Raw genomic sequence first — 6000 nt, 5'->3', positions numbered from 1 at the left:
TTAAAAAAAAAAAAAAAAAAAAAAAAACCAACTTAAAAATTCACAAAGGCAGCAAAAAATAAGTTTTTAAACATGTATGGAAAACTGCTTTTCCTACAATATTCTTCCCGCTGTTTAGGCCGATCTGCTTCCTTTAGTACCAAGTTTTTCTCTGGACAAATCTGAAGAAGAAATAATGATTATTCGTATTTACTTGGTATTTCAAGTTTTACAAAGCATTTTTGTATGTATATGCGCACATATATGTAGATAGATACATATGCATATATATGTATGTGTATATATACAAACACACACATAAAGTATCTATACTTTACACAGCTTGTCTTTAACCGTGTCTAATTTTCTTTGTCCCTAATGCCTCTAACAGGGAACTGACCAGTGAACTCAGCCTAATGAGCAAGCACAAAATGTTTGTCTGGTAAAATCCTGGTGGACTTTGGAACATGGACCAACATTCTTTAAGTAATTCTGGTCTGTTAAGTGGTGAAGACTAGTCTCCTTGATTGGCTACTTATCTGGGAGAAGTGAGGAGGAATCCAAAAGGCACTGCCTAGGGGGCTCTGGCAAGAGAAGAAAGACATGGAAGTGGGCCTTGGGCCTTCCAATCAGAGCTCGCATATGGCTCATAAAGTAGAGGCTGAGGTTCTTTCTTTTCGGGGGGTTTTTTTTGGTTTTTTGGGATTTTTTTTTTTTTTTTTGGTTCTTTCATTTTAGATGGAGACTGGAAATGACTATGATGCCATCAGTCTTGAGAAGTGCTAGAATCAAGTCCAGGCCAAGATTTGTTGCCAACTTGGCTGGAGAGTGGCCCGACCTTACAGATCCTATAGATCAGTACTTGAGATAGGGACTAACCTACTAGAAATGCTTTCTTTAGGCTTGGACTTGGTGGGACCAATGGTACGTAGAAACTGCGTTCAGTCCAGGCCTTCTCTCCTCAGGAACCTCAGTGAGCCAGTGGAAAGTGTTAAGGTAAAGGGGATTGTAGTTTATACCTGTTCTTGTTATATCTTCAAAGTAAATATCCCTTTGGCCTATATGGGGCCTCCAGACTGAGGACCCACGTAGCCCTGTTCAGGATTGCTCACCCACCTTTGATGTCCATACCCTAAGCATGGGAAGGCTTCTCCCAGTGGAAACACTTTGTTCCGGTGGCCATGAAGATGTCTGAGGCAGGCACTGTAGAGTGCCCAGAGCTTGGCCAGACACGGAGGCCACCAAGGCCCTCCACTGGGTAATCACCAGTTGTCCTGACTTTTGTCTTCTGTGACTCTGGAAAAGAGTGAAACTGAGGAGCTGGTAAAATTCTACCTCACTTAAATCCAATTCACAAAGGAATCACCACCTAACCCCAGGTTAAAACACCCTGTGATGTCACTAGTCCTACTCAAAATGAAGAAAAAATAACAAATATCTTTGTAAAAGATAATTAGTTAAATTAAAAGTTAATTAAGTAAATGGAACTAGGATGCTTGTCATTAGTGCTTAATTATGCTGGTAATACACTACTGAGCTGACAGTACTATAAGCATCCCAGTCCCTAAGGGGTATCCCTAGGACCCCACTGGAGGCCTAGCCATTCTGGAAGAGTGAGGTCAAAACAATCCCTACAAAAGTATAATAGCCTCTAAGCAAGTGGCAGCTAATAATTGCCCCGTTTTCCTGATTTCAAATTGAGTGCTTTTTCTTTTGCTGCATGTCTCCCCATCATCTTATTATTTTGTTATTTTACATTTTTATGGTACTTTATGCTCACAGAACTCTCACACATCACAGTTAAACCTCAAAACAAGCCTGTGAGTTGAATAGTAAAAAAAGTTATTATTCCCATTTTGAAGATAGAACTAGTTTTCTCATTCTACTCTTCTAATTACCTAGTATTCCTCCCTGTAATATCCAACAAGTGTCCTGTTTTAGATTTTACATAACTTTCCTCTTCTATCAAACTTTACCTGTTCTATATCCCATTCCCTCTAGGCCCTGAATAAATTACTCATTACTAATATGTTGGTGGCTCTTAAGAGATAAATGTATTTTCCCACTTCGTTTTTAAGAGGGACCATCTCTAGGTATTATGTCTTTACCCAAAAAAATGGTTCTAATGTTGGAATTTCAGGTACTCTAATAGACCATAAGAAAAGATAATTGGGAGCAAGAAATCATTTCTTGAGCCTCTCAATTTACACTACGCATAGGGCTAGCTTTTAAAGGAATTATTGCTCTCAGACCTAAGATGTGACCTTATTCCTCCTTGATTAATTACTTCAGGGACCATGTCATTAAGCAGAGAGATTAGTGCCTCCTGTAGTCCTTGCCTTGATTTAATTAATCTGGGCCATTTGGCAAGATGTTAACAAGTGAGGTTAGCACCAGCTCCTAGATCTTTTCATGGAGAACTTTGAACATTATCAGGAAATTGAAAGTATTAAAAATGAGGAAGTTTTGAAGAATGTTAAATAAATACACATAGGAATGAATGGCTCTGTGGAGGGTATGATAGGTGACCACCTATCTTTGAGTCCTTTCCTGATTCTAATCCCTCATAATCTATTCCTAATTTGATTTCCAAAAATAGACTCCCATTCTAGCAAAGAGACATTTCCCATTGCAAAAAATAATAAATTTTTTTTAAAAAATGATAAAAATCAGCCTGATCACCCCAATGTCCTAGACTGGAGTTGGAGGATGAAATATAAGTTGAAAAGACGAGAGTAACTTTATAGGCTGTCTCCTCTCCCCATCCCCTGATTCTAAAATCATAATATCTGAATGTGAGATTGCCCAGAGTTTCCTCAAAAAAAGTTTTTACTTGAAAGCAAAATATGCTGCTTATAAGTGATTGAATTTAACCATTAAATAGGCTCTTGTGTCTCAGTTTATGTCTTTAGCCAACATCACAGTAGTACAGTGAATAGATAGATGATAGATAATTGGATGGATGATAGATGGAGGGATAGATTGATAACATGATAAATGTTGGAATATATAGCTAGAAGATGGATGGACAGGTAGTGGCGATGGTAGATAAATGGTAAAGGATAAATGGATGGATATAGATGACAGATGATGGATATCGATAGATAATATATAGAGATAGATAGTTGGTGTACTGATAGATGGTAGATAAATGGTAAAAAGGTAGATCCTTCGGATGGCTAGCTAATTCCTTCTTTCAAGGACCTTGCATTCTAATGGAGGAGATGCCACATTAAAGGGGAGCAAGGAAACAATGTCAGGGAAGCCTAATGAACACAGTCATAGGAAGTGAGTTCTAATCCTAGCTTTGTCACTTTGTGACTTGGGCAAGGTACTTCACCCCACTGGGTCTCAGGGTTCTATATCTTCGAGACAAAGGGACTGTACTAATTCCTTCCACCTTGAGCTATGTATGATTCTATGACCTTTTCCTCTTTTCAAGAGCTGCTAACTGGGCTTTGTTGTGCCCGCTCACATCCACCTGTACATATCCTACAGTACATGTAATAGGTCAGTGACGCCTGCGTCAGCTATTTATTTAAAGCCTTGGCTACACACCTATTATGAAGGCCAAATCTCAGTGCATGAAAAAGAGGATAATTCCTATACCCACCTCAAAGTGTTACTGTGGAGTTCAAACAAGATTATGTATATAAAGGACTTAGAAAACTTAAAGCAAAATATGAATGCCAGTTACATCTGTTATCAACAAAAATAACATAATATTTTTAACTGCCTAATCTAAATAGAAAATACTGGGTTTTTTTTTCCTTTCTCATTCTCTATTATCTGCTTATTGAGGCCAAATGCATTCAGTGACTATTCCATATGCTATTCAATTAAGGTTGCCAAAAGTCCCTTATTTTACACCTTGTTCTGCTTTCAACTCATGTAAAGGTCATGTTTGAAGTTGGTCACACATGCTGATGACTACTATTAGCTCACCTAGCAAAATAGTGGGCAAGAGAGCTATGAAGGTTAGAATTCTAAAACCTCCTTAGTGTGATAAATGATATTTTTCCAGTTCTGCTTTCATTTAAAATAATGGAAAATGGCTATTCTGCTTTCTTCCCCTTTCTCCTTTCTACTCATTCACACTTAGTCCTTTAGCCTTTTAAATTTATTGCTGCTTAACATGGGTACCTGAGGTCTAGAATCCCAAATGAGGAGGGAATATACCAGGCAATATATCACAGCTGTGTTAAAGTTATTGCATTCTGGCTTCCAGAGTCTAGTTAGCTCCAACATAAACATACCCTTTCCACCATGCACTTAAATTCCAAAAACACATTGGTGGATAAAGTGCTTCAAGTAAAGTAATAATGTCAATAGTATAGTGAAACTTCCAAAGATTATCAATTACCTCATGTTCAGAAAAAGATGTATAAGAAAAAGTGTCAAGTCAGCAAGCATTTATTATGTACTCTTACAGAGGGGCAAGCACTGTACTGAGTTCTGGACATACAAAGAAAGGCAAAAAGAGTCTCTGCCGTCAAATGGCTCATAGCCTACTATGGAGACCCAGTATGTAAACAATTATGTACAAAGACATATGCGGGGTAAATTGTAGATAGTCTCAAAGAGAAGGCATTAAACTTAAGTAGGACCAGAGCAGTCTACTCTTAGAAGCTAGGAGATTATCTAAGACTTCAAGGAAGCTAAGAGGGAGAGATGGAGAGGAAGAGAATCAGAAATGAAAATTCCCCCAAATCCAGCCGCTTAAATTTCTCATTTTGGAGTGAATAAAAACAAACTGTGATAGGCTTTGAGGGTACTTTTTTTTTCAAGTTGTGGGACTAGAAAAAGGGAAGCTCTGTCTCTAGTTCAGTAGTTTCTAAGATCCTTCTCTAAGGACACATCCAAGTGATCCTATTTATAACTATCCCTGTGGACTAAGTGAAATAACGGACATGAAAGGCCTTTGAAAAGTACAAAGTGCTGTATCTAAGATACTCGTCAATATTTTAAAAAGATCTATGATTTCATCAGTACTGATACTCCCTTCACATCTTAGCAGACTATCTTCCCAAGTTGTCATGGACTCCAAATTCATTCCTTGGTGACTGGCCTTTTAGTGAGAAGTCTTAAATTAACTGGTCCTTTCTATACTCCCAGACACCCAAGTTTGTGCAAGCCTTAGTTGATAGGAACTACAGCTTATATTCTGGGGACACAGCCTTTGAGAATTCAGGATCATAGTTCCAATGATCTTGTGATGAAGAGAGCCATCTACACCTAGAGAAGCCTGTGGGAACTGAGCGTGGATCACAAAATAACATTCTCACTCTTTTTGTTATTGTTTGCTTGCATTTTATTTTCTTTCTCATTTTTTTCCTGTTTGATTTGATTTTTCTTATGCAACAAGGTAATTGCATAAATATGTATACATATATTGGATTTAACATATATTTCTATCATGTTTAACATATTTTAGACTACTTGCCATCTAAGAGAGGTGGGAGGAAGTGGAACACAAGTTTCTGCAAGGGTTAATATTGAAAGATTATCCATGCATATGTTTTGAAAATAAAAAGCTTTAATAAAAGAGAGAGAGAGTTCAGCATCAGGGTCATGTCATGATCAAGTTTTGAAATAGGTCATTAGAGAAAGTCCATATTCAGGAAGTACGATGACTTTTGGTTGCTAATGGAAAGCAGGACCAAGTTAACCAACTTCACAATGTGGAAATGGGTTATTGATGAGAAATAGGACAACGGTCAACAGTTTCATGTACCAGTCTCTAGTTTTGCTTCTAAGGTGATTTATATAGACCTGGTACATGATGGGCAGCTAGGAAGGGACTTCCTAGAGAGCCCAGTCTAGAGTCAGGAAGATCTGAGTTCAAAGACCTCAGACACTAGCTGTGTGATCCCCTGAGCAAGTCATTTAACCCTGTTTGCCTCAATTTCCTCATTTGTAAAATGAGCTGGAGAAGGAAATGGCAAAACATTCCAGTATCTTTGCCAAGAAAACTCCAAATTGGGGCCATAAAGAGTAGGACACAACTGAAAAACAATAGGG

Source organism: Sminthopsis crassicaudata, chromosome 3 (assembly GCF_048593235.1).
Source record: "Sminthopsis crassicaudata isolate SCR6 chromosome 3, ASM4859323v1, whole genome shotgun sequence".
Classification (NCBI taxonomy): Eukaryota; Metazoa; Chordata; class Mammalia; order Dasyuromorphia; family Dasyuridae; genus Sminthopsis; species Sminthopsis crassicaudata.
Note: the sequence above shows the minus strand (reverse complement) of the source record.